The 18,594-nt window shown below is 47.0% G+C and overlaps 1 protein-coding gene across 1 annotated transcript in view; it reads right to left on the bottom strand.

The window, feature by feature from the left end:
* Window positions 1–18,594, bottom strand: part of JAZF1 (JAZF zinc finger 1) — a 285,031-nt gene that overhangs the window by 8,462 nt on the left and 257,975 nt on the right. The gene's annotated exons all lie outside the window — the stretch shown is intronic.

Below are 18,594 nucleotides of genomic sequence, written 5' to 3'. Positions count from 1 at the left end.
ATAAAGTGAAATCATTGACACACAATTCATATTTAATTATTCTCTGTGCCTTAAAACTCACCTACTCCCTTTTTACTTACAATGCAGGAAAACAGGTACTTTTAATTACATAAAATGTCCTGGTTATAGCTATTACTTCATAAAAATACCCACAGTACCTTTCTTAAGTAGCTATAAGACAGCTGATGCTAATATATTTTCATAAACAAGTAACCACAATGGCATTAAAGGTTCAACAAAGCATTGATTAAAAATTCAACTTCATTACTTTTCAAATAAAAGAGCCCCGTCTTCCAAACCCCATCTAGAAAAGATTATTTTCTCCAACCTAAAACTGATTTTTAGGGCTTTTCCTTTACACGGTACAATACTGAAGAGCATAATTTTACAGATCATAAACTGTGCAAAATAATATGTTGACAAATCCTAATGCATTGACTAGCCTTTGGAATTAAATGGAATTATAGCACAACATTAATAAGAATTATATTGTAGCAATTATAGTTGTGAAATTCATACCCTCAGGTACAGAGATAAATGGCTGCCCTGACCCCATTCTGTTCTAGATATGCTAAGTTTAAGTACCTGGTGCTGAGTTTTTTTATTTTTTTAAAAATTGCAATAACTCAATAAAATCATCTGAAGAAGTTAAATATAAAACAAAGAAAACTGGAGAGGTAGAATTTCAACAACAGCAAATACAATAAAAAAGGAGAATCCTAGCTGATAAAAGCAGCAAATATATATATAGAGAGAGGAGGAGGGAACTTTTTCTGGAGAGACTTGTAGGGAGCACTGTGGAAATGGCAACTCCCCTACTCTGCTCGTGTCCACCCTCGATTTTTGTCCCTGCCCTGGCAAGAGGAGACGATTTAGCAGCAGTTCAAGACAGTTCAAGACAGAGCCTTATGAGTTTTATACAACTGTTCGGGTTGCTTCCCTCATGATGCACTTTGTATTCGTGTCTGTAAGCAGCTGTTTATTCTGAGGCAAAAATGCAGATGGACTCCTGATCAATCAGAGTCTGAAGAAGTTGTAAAGAAATGAATACATTTCACAAAGAAAACCCAGGTTTCAGCATATAACGACAGTCTTCACTTTTTATTTCCTGGGAAATTAAATATGCCCTATGTGCTATTAAATTACCTATCCCTTCTTGATCTCTCACTTTCCCTGCCCTCACTCTCTCATAATCAGCCCTCTTTACTCATGAGTAAAAATGTATGTCAGCTGGTAGCTGTAACGTACTTGTACTATAAAGTACTTATACTGAACAATAATCTGACGAAGTGGGTTTCTGCCCACGAAAGCTTATGCCCAAATAAATTTGTTAGCATTTAAGGTGCCACAGAACTCTTGCAATAATCAGATATTTTACTTTAGATCACACGTGTCAGGCTATACTAATTTTTTTCCTGTAGTTTTCATTTTTACAAGGTAGAGTGCAAATGAAAGAAGATGGATTGTTTCCCACCATTAGCGCATATATTAGAGAGAGACAGACAGACAGACAGACGTGTACACACACCCTTCCCCGCTGTGCATAACATCTGGAAAACGCATCGTTATTGACTGAGATTTAGCCCACACAGATTGATTGAAAGGCAAAGCGACCATTATTGACCTCTTAAAATACTTTTGAACTCTAGGAACAGTTAATCCAAAATGAAGTTAAAGGTTATTATAGTTTAATTAACTAATAAAAATATTTAGGCAACACCAGAACTCTTCTATGATTTTCTGCCTTTGACTACATGTTAATGGAAAAAACTGCTCCAGCTACTCCTTTCAAGCTTTTTAGCTCATCTTGGTTTTTCAAACAGATGTAACAATACGTAAACTTATCTGCTGTTAGGATTACACAATATGTAAGACCTCTTTGACCCCGACACCCCTTCAACCACTAAACCCCTACTAATCTCCCCCATCAAATTAATAAAATCTTAAAGGGGAAAAAAAGCAGTCTACCCAACCAGAGTTTCGACCCCAAAAAGGAAAAAGGTCAAGAGACTCCCATGAAGTCCACTAGGAATTTCACTATTGCTGTTGATTCTACGTAGAAGGCTCTCCAGGCTAGATTCACCTACGGCACTTAGGCAATGCCACTCCCAGTTCCTAGCTGCCTTGCTACCAGTGGAATTCACAGCCTGAATTAGGCACCCAGACTTCTCATGCATTGAATAGGGAGAGTGAGGTGCCTAAGAGAGGAATTCTCAGAACCCAGCAAGCTAAGTGAGAAGTCACCTAAGCCAGCCAGCAGTGAAATGCAGAGGAAAGGAGAAGGCGGGCTTTAGAGCCCAGCTCCGTAAAGGCATCAAGGCACCTTAACCCACTGATCTGGGCCTTACGTGGTTGACTGATGGGCCAGAGGGGTGCCTGCCTCCACCAAGATTTGTGGCTGGGAACCCTCTCCTGGAGTGAGTCAGGTCAGCTCTTCAAACAGACACACCATCCCCACTACAGCCAATAACCCACTGATTAGGGCACCTACCTGAGAGCTGGGTTCAGGTCCCTGCTCCAAATCAGGCAGAGCAGAGATTTGGAAACGTGTCCCACACCCAGGTGAGTGCCCTGATCACAGGTTCTTGGCTATTTTGGAGCAGATCTCTCAATCTCTGTTTCTGGAGCTGTACATAGGAAAATATCTACTGAACCACAGAGTGAGATTCACTCTCTCTAGCCCAATGGGTAGGGCTATCACCTGGGATATGGAAGAGCAGGGTCAAGTCCCTGTTCCAATAAATATATACAATGTGGACACTGGGTAAGGCAACAACTAAGCAATGGTTTTGTGTTAGTGGTGCCTAAATGTCGGACTTAGGTGCCCAAAGGGGCAGCTGAGTTTGCCTAAGTCCCTTTGTGAAAACTGCAGTGATGGGCAGCAGTATAACAGCATAAGATAGATAGAATACACTGTATGAAGAAGGAGAAAAAAAGATTTGGGTTTTTAATCAACAAAATCCAGCCAAGGACCTCTGTGGTCTAAACAGCCAGGGAGTAAAGTAAATACAATTCTGTCTTTTCCACAGGACATCCACTAATTTTTCAGGAATCTTATTTACTAAGCTCCAATCCTGCAATCACTTACGTATATGCTTTATTTTAATAGTCAGTGAAACTACTAGTGGTATTAAAAATCAATCACGTGCAAGAGTAGTTGAAGAATCAGGGCCTAAAAGAAAATACCTGTGATTTTCTTTTCATTGGTTTAGCTTATACAAGATGTCAATTTTTATTTACTCCAATTCAAAGTAATGCATACACAGATGCATCCACTTGTTAAAGACTAAATGAATCACAGAAGTCTCAGAAATATAGGGCTTGTAGGGACCTTGATGTCACCTAATCCATTCTCCCACATTCTTCTTCCACCCGCCCCAAGAGGATTCCATAACCTCCTTGGGTAACCTGTTCCAGTACTTAACTATCCTTACAGTTAGCAGTTTTTCTTGATATCTAACTTAAATCTTCCTTGCCGCAAATTAAGCCAACCTGGACACAGTACTCCAGTGCCAAATAGAACAGAACAATTTACCAGCCAGATCTTACATACTTCCCAGAATGACATGCCTTTTTTTGCAACAACATCATATTGTTGACTCATATTCAATTTGTGATCCCTATAACCGCCAGAGCCTTTTCTTCAATACCACTGCCTAGCCAGTTATTCTCCATTTTATATTTATGCATTTGATTTTTCCTTCCTATGTGTAGTACTCTGCACTTCTTCTTTACTGAATCTCATCTTACTGATTTCAGACTAATTCTCTAATTTATCAAGTTGTTTTGAGTTCTAATCCTGTCCTCCAAAGTGCTTACAGCCTCTCCCAAGTTGGTGTCATCTGCAAATTTTATAACTGAACCCTTCACTCCATCATCCAAGTTGTTAATGCAAATACTGAACAGTACCAGACCCAGAACAGACGTTGCTGGACCCCACTTGACATGTCCTCCCAGTTTAAGAGCAAACCAATAACTACGTTTTGAGAATGGTTCTTCAACCAGTTGTGCACCCAGCTTATAGTAATTTCATCTAGTTTGCTAGTTGCCTTGTGAGACTGTCATGTAGGACTGTATCAAAGGACAGACTAAAGTCAAGATATGTCATGTTTGCTGGTTCTCTCCATCCACTGGGCTGGTTGCCCTGTCAAAGAAGGAAATTTTGTTTTAACCCAAGTCTTAACTCTATGGAGTTTGAAAGTTAGATGTACAACTCCACATATGAACTGGCAGGTAAATATAAAAATTCTGAAATACTGAATACCTTATGGACATATTATTTTACTTTGAGTTGGATCTTCAGGGTCCACTGTGATGCTAACCCCATGAAACTGAAAAAACAGTTACTAACCTTTCCGTAACTGTTGTTCTTCGAGATGTGGTGCTCATGCTGTGTAGGTGATTTACAAGCCAAGAGCCAGGTGTTGGGGTTGGAGTTCCATGCTGAGATGGACAATAAGCCTGCTTGACCTAAGACTGCATCACTCCTTGCCTGCTGGATGAGTAAACTTGTGTATAGATGACCAGGTTGCCACCCTGGATATGTCAAGGACTGGAACCTGTGCCACAAATGTTGCTGTTGAAGCTTGCGATCTTGTGGAGTGTGCTGTCAGGCAAGGAGGCGGTACTTTCACCAGATCGTAGCATGCATGCATGACATAATCCATTAGGAGATTTTCTGGGCCACGACTCGACCCCCTTTCATCCTTTCTGCAACTGCTATGAAAAGCTGAGTAGTCTTTCAAAATAGTTTGGTTCTCTCTATGTAGAATGCCAAGGCATGCTAACATCTAACAAGGGAAGCCTTTGCTCCTTCCTGGTAAGATGTAGCTTTGGGTAAAAGACTGGGTGACAAACAACAAGGTTACTTATCAGTAACTGATGTACTTCGAGATATGTTGCTCATGTCCATTCCACTATAGGTGAGTGCACGTCTTCAAGCAGTCCCGTGACCCAGGAGCGAGCAGAACCTCAGACACTTCGTGTTCCAGGCCGATGCAAATAGGTCCAGTTGGGGAATGTCCCACTTCTGGAAGATCATAGCCACCACCTCTGCGTGCAACGACCAGTCATGGCGGGGTAGAAATGACCTGCTGAGGCGGTCTGCCTCGTTGTTCCTCACTCCTGGGAGGTGAGAGGCAGTCAAGTGGAAATCGTGCCTCACCGCAAAGTCCCACAGAAGGATAGCTTCCTCGCAGGGGGCCGAGGAGTGTACTCCCCCCTGCCTGTTTATGTAAAACATGGCTGCGGTGTTGTCCGTCAGCATCTGCACCACTCTGCCTGTCAGGAATCAGAGGAACACATTGCACGCTAGGCGAATGGCCCTCAGCTCCTTCATGTTGATGTGCATGAGCCTCTCCTCCCCCGACCAGAGACCCTGAGTGCCTAGGTTGGCGCTGATGTGGGCTCCCCATCCTACATCCGACGCATCAGAAATTAGGGTGACTGATGGGACCAGTTCCCTGAACGGAACGCCCTTCACCACTGCCCTGGGAGTCCGCCACTAGTTTAGGGAGGCTAAGATGGGTGGGGGAACTGTGACCACTCAGTCCAATGGTTGTCTGCTTGGCACATATACTGAGGCCAACCATGCCTGAAGCGTCTGAGCCTCAGGCGAGCTAGTCTCACTATGTATGTGGAGGCTGCCATGTGGCCTAACAGCTGTAGGCAGTGCCTGGCTGTTGTTGGGCATCGGTGCAGCTGGGAGATGATACAGACCATCGTTTCGAATCGTGGCTGAGGCAGGAAGGCTCTGGCCTGGGAAGCATCCAGGGTGGCCCCAATGATTTCTATGCATTACACAGGGGTTAGTGTGGACTTCTGCTCATTTATGAGCAGTATCAGCCTGTAGCACGTGGAGCAAGTGAGGGTCACACTCTCCCGCACTTGGGACTTGGACCTGCCCCTGATCAGCCAATCGTCTAGGTAAGGAAAAATTTGCACACCCTTTCGTCTCAGGTGGGCAGCCACTACCGCCATGCACTTGGTGAACACTCTTGGAGCTGAAGATAGGCCAAAGGGTAGGGCTGTAAATTGGTAGTGGGAGCCAGCCATGGTGAAACAGAGAAAATGCCTGTGGCTGGGGAGGATAGACACATGAAAGTATGTGTCCTTGAGGTCAAGGGTGGCATATCAGTCCCCTGGATCCAAGAAGGGATTATGGAGGCTAGGGAGATCATGCAGAACCTGAGTCGTCTGACATATTTGTTTAGTCGGCGCAGTCACCTTGGGGATGAGGAAGTACCTTGAATAGAACCCTTTTCCCCTTCTGCCTTGAGGGACTATTTCCACCGCTCCTATGTTGAGGAGGTAGTCCACCTCCTGCAAGAGGAGTTGCTCATGAGAGGGGTCCCTGAAGAGGGATGGGGCGGGGTAGATGTAAACTGTAGGTCATAGCCCCCTGAGACTATCCCAAGGACCCAGCGGTCCGACATGATCTTTGCCAATTCAGGAAAGAAGGGCCTTAACCTGTTTAGGAAGGGGGGGGCGGATCCAGGAGAGCAGTTGGGGCACCGCCCTCGGGCGCACCATCAAAATTGTCTCCTCTGGTTGCCCGACCTCCTGGGGGGGCCCCTGCTGGGGAGCTGAGGATGAGCGAGGGTGCTGATTTCTCCTTCTAAACCCCCTATTCCTATCCCTATTCCTATAGGGTTGAAAAGTCCTGGGAGGAGGCCTTGGCGGCTGGTGCGCCTGGGGCCGTGACTGATGCCTGGAAGACTGGGGTGTGTACAGGCCCAGGGAGCGAAGCGTGGCCTTGGAGTCCTTCAGACCGTGCAACTTCGCATCGGTCTGGTCAGAGAATAGGGCCGACCCATCAAAGGGGAGGTCCTGAATGTACTGCTGCACTCCCTGGGACAGGCCTGAGGATTGCAGCCATGAGCACCTTCTCATACAGATGGCGGAGGCTATGGCCCTGCCCGCCGAGTCAGCAGCGTCACAGGACATCTGGAGCACTGCCCTAGCTACCGTGGTTCCTTCCTCCATGATGGTGCTAACGTCTGCAGCCTAGTCCTGGGGCAAGGCCTCAGCAAACCGCCTGAGGGAGTCCCACAGGTTGAAGTTATACCTGCCCAGGAGAGCCTGATGGTTGGCAATCCTGAACTGCAGGCTTGCCATGGAATAAACCTTTCTCCCAAACAAGTCCAGCTTCTTATTGTCTTTGTTCTTGGGAGTGGACCCTGGCTGACCTTGCCTGTCTCGCTGGTTAGCTGCATCTACCACCAGGTTCCCGGGGCTGGGTGAGTGAACAAATACTCAAACCCTTTGGCCGGGACATAATATTTTTTCTCGGCCACCTTTGATGTAGGGGTGACCGAGGAAGGGGTTTGCCATAGGGCCTTTACAATCTTAAGGACCCTTTTGTGGACTGGGAGGGCTACTCTCACTGGGGCAGCCACCGCCAGCACATTAAAGAGGCTATCTTCACCCTTCTCTAACTTCTTCACCTCCAGCCCCAAGTTGGAGGCCACCCTTTTGAGCAGCTCCTGGTGCATGCTGAAATCCTCTAGTGGCGCCGAGTGGTCCCGGGATACTGCCTCGTCCGGTGAGGAGAAAGACTGCCGAGGCGTGTCCTGTGGGTGTGCTCCCTCCTGGCGAACGGTTGCACCTGTTGAGGGTCCCTCCATGGGGTCTGACTCCTCATCCAAGGATTGGCGTCTATGGGCCTTCTCCTGTGCCAGAGGCATGGACTGCACCCCCAATGACATAATGGATTGGGGCCCCGGCCCCATCTGGATACCCCATGGGGCCCAATAAGGCCATTGTTGTGTCCATTGTCCCTGGGGCAAACCAGGGGCTGACTGCACCACAGGCTGTGACGCTTTGTGGGGACATCGGCTCTCCCGACGACTGTCCCCCCATAAGACCCCGAGTCACTGGACCAGCGGTGCCGTGTACATCCTCGGTCCCAGGTAGCCTTTCGTGCCAGGGACTGCCCTGGAGGACGATGACTACCTCCATCACCGCGAGCAGTGCCAACGAACAGAAGTGTGCTCCGAAAAGCTAGAGGTACCGGAACGTCATCTCGGTACTGATGATTTCCGCTGTTGCTTGCCTTGCAGCCCTGCAGACACCTTCGGTGACTGAGATCGCTCTGAACTCCTTGGTGCCAAGCCGGACTCTGGCGACCGGGTTCTGAGTCGTGGACTGCGTGGTGTCAGGTCCTCCGACAGCGACTAGGTTCTGCGCCGTCTAGGTACGGGCGAAGTCTTCGGTGCTGCGAATCTGGAACAGGAGCTGTCCGAGCGCCGCCTGGCAGACCTCGACCGGTGTCGCCTCCTGGCATGAGCTGCCTCTGGTGCCGGGGATCAACGTTGGCGCCGAGAGGGAGACTTCATGTCCTGTGCCGGAGCAAGTCGGCTCGATGCCGCCGACCTGGAGCGACTGCTGGGGGAGCAGCTCTGCTCTACCCTCTGAGACTGTCTGGCAGGAGATCTTCCTCCCCATACCGGGGATCTCCACCGCCATTCAGGGGGACCCAACTCAGGTTTCCCCCATGTCACTGGCCACTTTTCCCTTGGCGGAGGGGTGGGCAGCGGTAGCATAGGCAAAGCCATCAAGGCTCTTGTTGCCTGAAAAGCCTGCGGTGTTGATGGCGTCGGCAGGTGCACTCTTCCACTCCCAGGTGTTGGGGGAGGCTCAGTGACCGGAAATGCAGGCATCACAGAAGACTTGATGGGCCCGGTCCGGTGCATCTCCGTACTCAATCCTGCCCGTACCGATGGGGCAGGAGAGTGTCTGCACTCTGCACACTGCTTCTTCCTCTTTGGTGCCGGCGATGTTGCGCAGGGCCGAGTCAAGGCCGGTGCCAGCGGTGCGCTCTGTACTGAGGTCACGCTCGGTGCTGAGATAGAGCAGGCTGGCTCGAATGCCAGGTGGAGTGCTGCCTCCATCAACAGGACTTTCAACTGGATTTCTCGATCCTTTTGAGTCCTCAGTTTAAAAGCCCTGCAAATCTTACACTTCTCTTTTCTGTGTGCTTCCCCCAAGCACTTAAGGCAGCAGTCGGGGGGGTTGCTGAGTGGGAAGGCCTTCCTGCAGGAGGCACACGGCTTGAATCCTGGCGACTGGGGCATAGCCCGGCCACTTGAAGTCCCTGCAGGGACTTACCTTATCTCGAACTACTCTTAACAACACTTAACAACTACTTAACTAACTAAAACTAAGTTAGAATTAACAAACAAGTCCAAGCAAGGGGAATAGTACTTGCTGAGAGCAAAGCTAGTTCCAGCAACTGTCATGGGCGGAAAGAAGAAACAGAGGGGGCGTAGGGCTGGCAGCACCTCATATACTGCGGCATGTGCTCGGGGCTCCAGGGGGCGCCAGAGCCAGCCCCACGGGATTTGCTAAGAGGAAAAAGTTCCGGGTAACTGTGCACGGAGGCGTGCACACACCTACAGTGGAATGGACATGAGCAAGCGCTCAAAGAAGTAGTCCTGATTACTGTGGAAGTGCGAGACCACCTTTGGAAGAAAGGATGGATGTGGCCAAAGTCGCACCTTGTCCTTAAAGAAGACAGTATACAGTGGTTCAGAGGTAAGGGCCCTGATCTCTGAAACCCTTCTAGCCAAAGTGATGGCAACTAAGAAGACTACTGTCCAAGAAAAGTGGATTAAGGAACACATCACCCTACGCACAAATGGGGGTCCCGTGAGCTTTGACAACACCAGGGTGAGGTGCCATGGAGGCAGGAGCTGGTGCACCATGATCGGTGCCGAGATTCTAGCCGGTGGCAGGATCTTGACCTCTGCGTGCTGGCAAATGCTGTCATGGCATCGAGGCTTGCGAATCCGGATGAGTTGGGGGATGGTGCCTCATCATCACTGCCAGCTTGCCCAGGGCAGGGATTGGTCTCCGCATGGCGGTCTCATGCAGCGGAGCTTCACCACGTGTGCCCCAGCTCAGGGAAGATGGAGGTGCTGGGAGAGTCAAGAGATTCCTTGCCACTTCGTAAGTCTCTGGTGTTGATGGTGCTGCCGGGGTCAAATCCCCTTCCTGGCTCACCCTCAGTGAGGAGTGCATGTGCACCAGACTTGATGGCACCCTTTGCGAGGCCAGAGTCAATGGTGCCGGCTGGCTGACTGCCATCTGACAAGGGCCCATTAATGGCCTTGCCCTCTCCATGCCCTTCCTCCTTGGGAAATGTCCACAATCCAATTTCTTTGATCTCTTCCTTGGAACTGGCGAAGTGGAATGGTGCTAACCTGGTGGTGCCAATGTTCTGGCGGTCGAGGGAGAATCATGGCACCGGGGGCTTTTCAGTCTTTGCGGCTCCCTGATCGAGGCTGGTGTGCTCCTCAATGAGGTGGTGCTTGGCCCTGGGTCTGGTTGGTGCTCCGACGCCAGGCGAAGTGCAGTCTCCATTAGGAGGAATGTCAATCTACTGTCCCTTTCCTTTTTGGTCCTGGGCCTGAAGTTCTTGCAAATTTGGTACTTCGCCGGAACGTGCACCTCTCCCAAGCACTTCAGGCAGCTCTCATGTGGGTCGTTCAGCGGTATCTTCTTTAGGCAGGTCGCACACTGCTTGAAGCGCTGGGAATGAGGTATGCCCCAGTGCCCTGGGTGGGTTAGCCCCAGGGCAGGGAACTTAAGTGCTTAACTAATCTAATATATGCTACATAACTATTACACTTTAATAACTAACTATTTACAATTAATTACAGGCATAACCTCTGGTTGATGCTACTTGCAAAGCAAGAGAATAGCATTCCAGTGACTGTCACTGACAGAAAGAAGGAACTGAGGGGGGCAGCGACGGGGCAGCAGCTGCTTATATACCACGCCATAAAGGCGCCACTCCAGGGGGCACGAGAGCCGACTTGGCACATACCACTGGGAAAAAGCTTATGGTGACGGTGCATGCGGTGCGCACACATTTACATGGGATTGGACATGAGCAAGCATTCGAATTATTCAGTACAAAAAAATCTATTTAAGCAGGTTCTGAACTAAATGAAATGTACAAAAATATAGCTTTAAAAATATTGCTAGCAATAAAAACTTATCCCTTTAAATAATTAATGTTGTTTCAGTTGTCTTAGAAAAATAACATCCACATCATCAGTATTTTAACCATTTCCTTTTCTGAATTTCATTTCCTCACTTGTCAGTGTCTAAGAGCAGCAGCCCAAGAGATGCCTTGCCAGCTTTGCTGATCGTGTGAAAATTAATCAGGTTTTTTAAACATCTAGTTTGGCTTTGCCACAATAAACAGGCCTTAGATGAAGTATTTTAATATAGTACTTTGAGTCTTAAGAATCCTGGCTTTGTGCAGTCTTTGCCACGCCGGCCACGATTCCGTTGCACTCCGTTACACGTCAGGTATACCAAATGCAGTTTGATCCACCGGTTGCTCCTTGCTCCTGGGCGGCTTGCCAGCACACACTTTGATCAAGATACAGATACCACTCTGCTGGTGTTTTACAATAGGTTTTTTTTAAAAAAAGGAGGGGGGAAGGGAATCAGCACACAAATATTTAACCTGAGCCAGAGCTCAGGTTATTACACTTGTCTGATTCAGACATGAAAGGACTATTTAAAAGGGTTCAAAGAGACTTAGTTAGCCCGTCTGTGCTAGAATGTTGCCCTGCACACAGAAAACTGAACGTTCTGTTAGGGTATGCTGCTGTCCTGAAAAGGGCTCTGGCAAAGTGGTTAGTAGAGTGTGTGTGTTAGTGGGCTTACCATTTCCCTTCCTGCTTAGATGGGAAGGCTGATCATTCATTCCAGAGATCAGTACCCCAAAGAAAAATATTAGGAAAAGACTTCAAAAGTCCAGATAGAAAAAGCCATATATGCGTTTCCCAAAATTAGGTGCCTTTAATTTTGGAGGAGGGAGGGGAAATGTTGACAGAGAAATACACAGTTTGAACAAGGTGTTATATAAATACACAATAGTATTTTTGTAACTTAAAGCTAGTAAGATAACTAGCAAGCAAATTATCTTCCTTGCCTGTTACGCTGACCACACCATTCTCTTCTTTGAACTCCTTCACTGGCTTCCTGATTTTCCCTGATTCAAGTATAATCTTCTTGCTATCATTTTCAAAATCCTACATAGCTCCACCTCATCCTACTGCTCCAATGATGTATTGTTTGTTATTCTTTCCTTCTCTCCTGGATCCACTCAGGAGGCCAGCCTGAAATAACAACTAACCATTGGTAATGTTTAAGGCCCTATTAATCTGTCTCTCCTCCAACTGGCTCCATACCATCTCTTATGCCTCACCTTTTGCATGCAATGCTTTCACAATTCTGGCCCACAAAGCCACTTCCCCTCTCTTCATTCAAGCCTCTCCATTGATTAATCTCTTCTGTGCTGCTCACAATAAGAGAGGTAGTAACAGAACAGTTCTTTCTGGTTTATTTTAAATTAATTAGTCCTTCTATTGGACATTCTCTCTTCAACACTGTGATTGTCTGGGGGTAAAGAAAGTGGCTGCATGCCACTGCCTCTCTGAGGGATCTCCTTCCCCACTCCAAGCATGAGGGCCTCATGATATGCTAGTGTTTAGGGCCTCAGATTGCCTTGCCCCATCCAGGTATATGAATGAATAGAATATAGATAAACCATGCTCATCATGCCATATAATATGTGTGTGATCTAAAATGGGGTGAAGGCTACCCCCTTTCTTCAGTATGAGGAAATAGGGGAAGTAAAAACCATGGCCATGATATTGATATGGAACACGTTCTATTGCACCCTTCTGGAGGATGGTGTTTGCTTCCTCTCAGAGGAGATTGTGTTGTGATGGGTTTCTCATTGCCCCACGGGAGATGGTGACGAGGGGGAAAGGAAAGACACTCTATGAAATACCCATGGTTTATAATGTCCAACACCCAATGATCAGTGGTAATCTTGCTCCTGTTGAGGGTGAATTGAGCAAGATGGACCCTGAAGATAACCAAAGGAACCACATGAGAAGGGGAGGGTAGTTCACAGGTCTCAAGAGAGAAGTCAAAATGGACGGGCGTTGCAGGAAAGAAGAAGTGGACGAGGTGGTGGCAGCAGGGTATGACAGCCATTGCGAGTGTTGACGTTGACACGGTTGATCCTGCTCGCATGGACGGTAAGGTTGGTAGGCAGGACAGGCAGAGTACCGGGGGCAAAAAGAGGACCAGTACTGGCAGTGAGTTGGGGCTGGTATGTAAAGGCCCAAGGATCACAGAGTGATGCAAGGGTCCTTAAGCAAGTGCAGGCTTTCATCAGTTTTATCACAAAAGAGGTTTTGGTTATCAAGGGGGAGATCCTCAAGTGTGGTCTGGACAATCTTTAGGAACCCTGACGTCTGTAACCAACTATCCCTGCGTGGTGCCATCCTTGAGGCCAAGGAGCAGGTTTCTGTGTCTACCACATCTATGGCAGCCTGGACAGTGTCTCTGGCCACCAACTTACCTTCCTCAAACAGAGATTGAAACTCGACCTGTTTATCCTCCGGGAGAGAGGCCTGAAACTGCCAGTTTGGTAGATGTTTAGAAGTTGTATTTTGCCAGTATAGCCTAGTAACTGGCTATGCGGAATTGCAGGCCCAACAAAGGCATAGACCTTACAGCCAATCAGGTCAAGTTTATTGGCAATCTGGAGGCACGCTGTTGATGCCTGGACCACTGACTAATTTGGTGCTGGGTGTAAACAGAAAGTCCATATCTTTTTTCAGGACAAAGTATCTGCATTCTACCCTTTTTTAGGTGTAATGCACATGATGTGAGGGCATGCCAGACTGCAAGTGCACTGTGTATGGGAAGAGCAGTGCGCAAGGGTCCCATCAGCTGTAGGATGTCCAGGAACTTGTCCTGGATTCCTTTACGTCCTCCACTGGTAGGTTAAGGTCCCTCACCATTTGTCAGAGCAGGTCTTGGTATTGACCATGGTTGTCTGAGGGAGAAAGGGATGGCAGGGTAAGTGCTTTGCCTGGGAAAGAAGCTCCCATGGGGATTGGTGGTTCCATTGGTTCTGGAGGTGCGGCATCTTGGGGTTCCTCAGAAACCGAGGGAGGAGCCATATAAACTAGGGACAGGCAGTGATGAGGTGGCGGCAGTGCCCCGCAGCCACAATACAGGTCCCAATGGAGCCATTAGTTCCAAGCATATGGATCTGCCGGAGCCAGTGAACCACATTACTGGAACCATGCATAGATGAGCGGTCCATACGCTGGTGCATAGGACTGGTTCTGGACTGTAGGATCGTGACGGTGAAAAGGCAGGCTTCCGTTCCGAAGACCACTCTGAGTAGGAGGATTGGTCTGCAAATGGTGGTGCCATTGGGAAGGCTGGAGCTGGCATGGAGCAGCTCTGCAAGGACATGCTCGCTTGCTGCTCCAACAATGCAAAGAGGAGCAGCTCGGGGCAGTGGCTCAATAGGAGCAGTCCACCAGTGATGGAGGGCATATGGTTCCTGGGATCCGGGATGTGGTGGGGAACCAGCATACGGAAGATGAAGCTCGGCCACAGGGGTCAGTGAAGATGGGCGGCTAGGCGTGCATGGCACTGGATGTGGGATTCCCGATGGTCCCGGCTGCGTGGATGGAGCTGGGGGTGGAGGCAACCGTTCCACAATAGAAATTGAGGACGACACTGGTTGGTCTCCATGGTGTTTAGACTTGTGCTCCATCCAAGACTTTTTGAGTGGAGGGGCAGCCAAGTCCTCGCATGACTTCTCACGCAACCTGGCATGGCTCGGGGAGGCAACGCTGTGCTTTGAGATGGTCCCTCTCAAAGATCCACCCGTGTCTATGTGTGCCCTTCTTATGGGCATGGTGTTGCTTCAACGGTGCTGCCGGTACCACCAGTGGCGCTGGAGCCAAAGATGCCACTAGTCTGGATGGAGCCGGTGAAGTGCTCACCGGCAGTGAGGTTGGACACTCTGGTGGATCTGCCGGTGTGCCATCCAAGTGAATACGCGGGCGCATTGCTTTCTCGATGGAGTCGGAACTCCCAAGCCTCACAAGTCCGCAGTGGGAAGAACCAACAGATGGAGCAGGAGGTGATGATGTGGGCTTCACCAAGCAATAAAGACAATGTTGGTATTCGTCGCTCATGGAGAAGAAGCCTGGACATGACACACAACTTTTAAAGCCGGCTTGCTGGGGCACAGTCCCCCTGAGCAGGTGGGATGCCCAGCATGGGATAAACGGACAATTGCTACTAAATTCTTAACTGCTAACCACTAAAGCTACACTTAACTGTGGAAAAATAATGCTAAGAAGGCTATTGATACAGAGATAGGAAGAAGGTTCCAACTCTGGCCAGGCAGCAGTAAAAGGGAATTGAAGAGGCGTCAACCTGCGCAGCCTCATAAGAACTCGGACACAACACTCAGCTGACGCACAATGCACACGCGGGTCGACAAACACTCTATGAACTATTCCGGCTCCAGCGCATGCGCACCCACCTTTGGAATCCACATAGGGGTCAGCACTCGAAAAAGAACTTGCATTGCGTAGGAGGGAGATATTGATCATGTCATGAGGACTAAATCAGCATGGAGTCAATGTTGCAGGCCAATTTCTCAGATGCACTGCTGTAAATCTGCAGAACATTTACTTTTGTGGCATTTACTGTGCATTTACACTGCTGTAACTAAGACCAAAATCTACCCCTTCGTGTGTGTGATTTATTATTTAGTTTTCTCAACTGTTTGAGTGAAACTTAGTATGTCTACACTGCAACTGAAGGCGTGATTGCAGCTTGGGTAGGCATACCTACATTAGCTTTGATCTAGCTAACACACACACACACACAAAACAGTAGTGAAGACATGGCCATGCGGGTTAGCAATGGAAGTACTACCCAGGGTGCTTACACAGGCTTGTATAGCCTGAAACCCAGGCTGCTGCATCTTCACTGCTATGTTTAGCCATGCAAGTTAGATTAAAGCTAGTGTGGGTATACCTACCTAAGCTGCAGTCACACCATCAACTGCAGCATAGACATACCCTAAGTAAGAAGTTTCCAGCTGATGCATATCATTTGTGATTATCCAACTGGTACCGTTTGACCTCCCATTCCTATCTAAAGATTTTAGTAGTGTGTCAAGAAAAATGAACTACGAACACAAAAAGGCTGGAATAATCATTATAAGAAACATTCATAGCTATAATCAAGAGAATTAATGCTGTACTTTCCCTCCCCTCCCCTCCAAAAAATACAACTGTTGTCTCTGTACACAGTATATAACAATGTAGTTTAAGAGTAAATAACTTCCTCCAGTTGGGCATAATGCTTTTAGTGTCACAAAGTTCATGCAAGTTCCAATGTTCCCTCATAAAACTTCAGTTTCACACTTTCTCCTGTGTGAGACTTGCAGTTTGTTTCATAAAAAAAACATTTTGAGAGTATTCTTATTTTATGAAATCTGTTTTCCCATATACTTTGACAGCTTCCTCGAAATAAAAGCCAGTGAACTATTTTTAGTATATCATGAATTTTGATCCAGTGCTAATACATTTATTGATTTGTTGAAATTTTTACTCTCTCTCTCTCTCTCTCTCACATACACTTTTTTCCCATCTCCTTTAACGTTTGAGAGGGATTTTTGGGTGTGGATTACACACATGAGGTATTAGATTGCTATTTACAAAGGCTGACTCTGTTCTCCAGAGAACACACACAACACACGCAGTGCCAGTGTTCCCTCGCTTCCCCATGAATATGTCTCAGAGTAAGCCTACACTGGAGCTGGAGCCTAAATGTCCAGCGGGGGTAGACATAACTGCACTAGCCTTGATTGAGCTTGTGCACTAAACATAGAAGCGTAGCCATGGGGCACAAGAAGTGGGATAGGTTAGAGCCACCCTTCGTATAGTTACCATCATGCATATTTGGGCGGCTCGACCCTCCCATGGGCGGCTACTCTTCTGTTTCTATTATGCTAGCTCAATTAGCGCTAGCACAGGTATGTCTACCCAAGATGGAAATTACACATCCAGCGCTGAGGTGTCATACCCTCAATCATCCCTTTTAGGGGACTGGATATTAGTTTACTCTCCATGCCCCTGAATCCTTGGCATATCTGCTGAGGCTGCTGACAAAGGTGCCTGTTGGCACTATTGTTGTCACATGGGTACCTGTCTGCTGCTAACAGGTTTCAGACAATCAGATCATTATATGTAGGTCACCAAAGAGCTGTCAAAATGGCAACAACTTAACTGTTATTAATTATTGACTTGGCTCTGGATTTAAATCACTGAGCTAAAATAAAGGAAATGCTCTGTACCCTAATACCAGTCCTTTGGCTCAATTGTTGTGTGGTCCGCTGGCTCCATTTCCCAGCCTGCTAATGCAATAACAAAAACCTTATCGCAGTGGACTTGCTGGCAGCATCTTGCTTTCCCTCCCAGCACAGGCCAGAACAGGATTTGGCCTGAAAAGTTTGTCATGGGGAAACTATCTTTTCTTTCTGCCCTCTCGTTACACAGAACAACTATCTAGTGAACTATTTAATGCTTTTTAACAAGAGAAACTAGCCTCTCACTTGCCCTCTCTGAATTCAAGGCTTAGCCGACTTGGAGTGCAGACTCAGAGTGTTTTAAAAACACATCTTACCTAACCACAGATACAGGGATTCAAACACACAGAATGTGCATTTTTTTTAAGATCATTTTTCATACCCAAAGATATTTAAAAAACACTTGAGAAAAATAAGTGAGATGAAGTGACTCTGATGGCAAACATCACAGCTATTTTTAACTGAGTAATCACTTTGGCCATTAGGTCAAGGACATTGTTGCCATTATCATTGCCATTGTTGCAAGGACACACTGAACATCCTTACCTTTTCTGAAAGATGTTACGGGGTCTCTGACTTTCATCTGGACTGCCTTTGAGAAAGGACATCTGTGCACCTCAGATGCTGTGTCAACATTGCCGTGCCACGGTCAGCAGTGTGCGTGTGTGTGTGTGTGTCTCAGGCTTTTCTACTTATCTACTTCAAGTATTATTTATATATTTCAAGGTACCTGTTATTTTAGTAACTTATGCCACAATCCAGCAAAGCACCTAAGCATGTGTTCAATTTTAAGCATGTGATTAGTCTACTGAAGTCAGACATTACTAGTTAAGGCCCCAATCCACATTAAAGTTATACATGTGCTTAAGGGCATTCCTGGATCGGGACCTTGTGTCTAATCATGGCATGGGACTGACTATACATCTTTGGGCACAGAGCATTTACCAACTACGCAAATCCACAAACAGATTCATCTTAAAATCTCTGCGACATGGTGATGTTTCTGATAAAGGAAAGATGGCTACTGTAAAAACAGAACATAATACATATTTTTTTAATCTGAAATGCAGTTAGCATCAGATAAATTACTGCAAAAATGAGACCTTCTTACATGATAGATCTGGTCATGATTCTAAGTCATATCAGCTTACCTGCCTGACAAAGTTAAAAAATACATGTTTTTTACACCTGTTAGCTCTGCAGAGCCAATATAGATACAGAAGAGAACTGGATCCTATCCTGTCATGTTTATTATCAATGGAATAGTTACATTACAATTACAAAAACCCTTATTAATAATCCTAAATAATCTAATTTAAAACTCATACATACAGAATACAAATCTAGAAATTATATTCAAGTACAAAACT

Source organism: Emydura macquarii, unplaced genomic scaffold, assembly GCF_026122565.2.
Source record: "Emydura macquarii macquarii isolate MOO-44397 ecotype Brisbane River unplaced genomic scaffold, CSIRO-AGI_Emac_v2 contig_2422, whole genome shotgun sequence".
Classification (NCBI taxonomy): Eukaryota; Metazoa; Chordata; order Testudines; family Chelidae; genus Emydura; species Emydura macquarii.
This window is presented reverse-complemented; position numbering and strand designations above follow the sequence as displayed.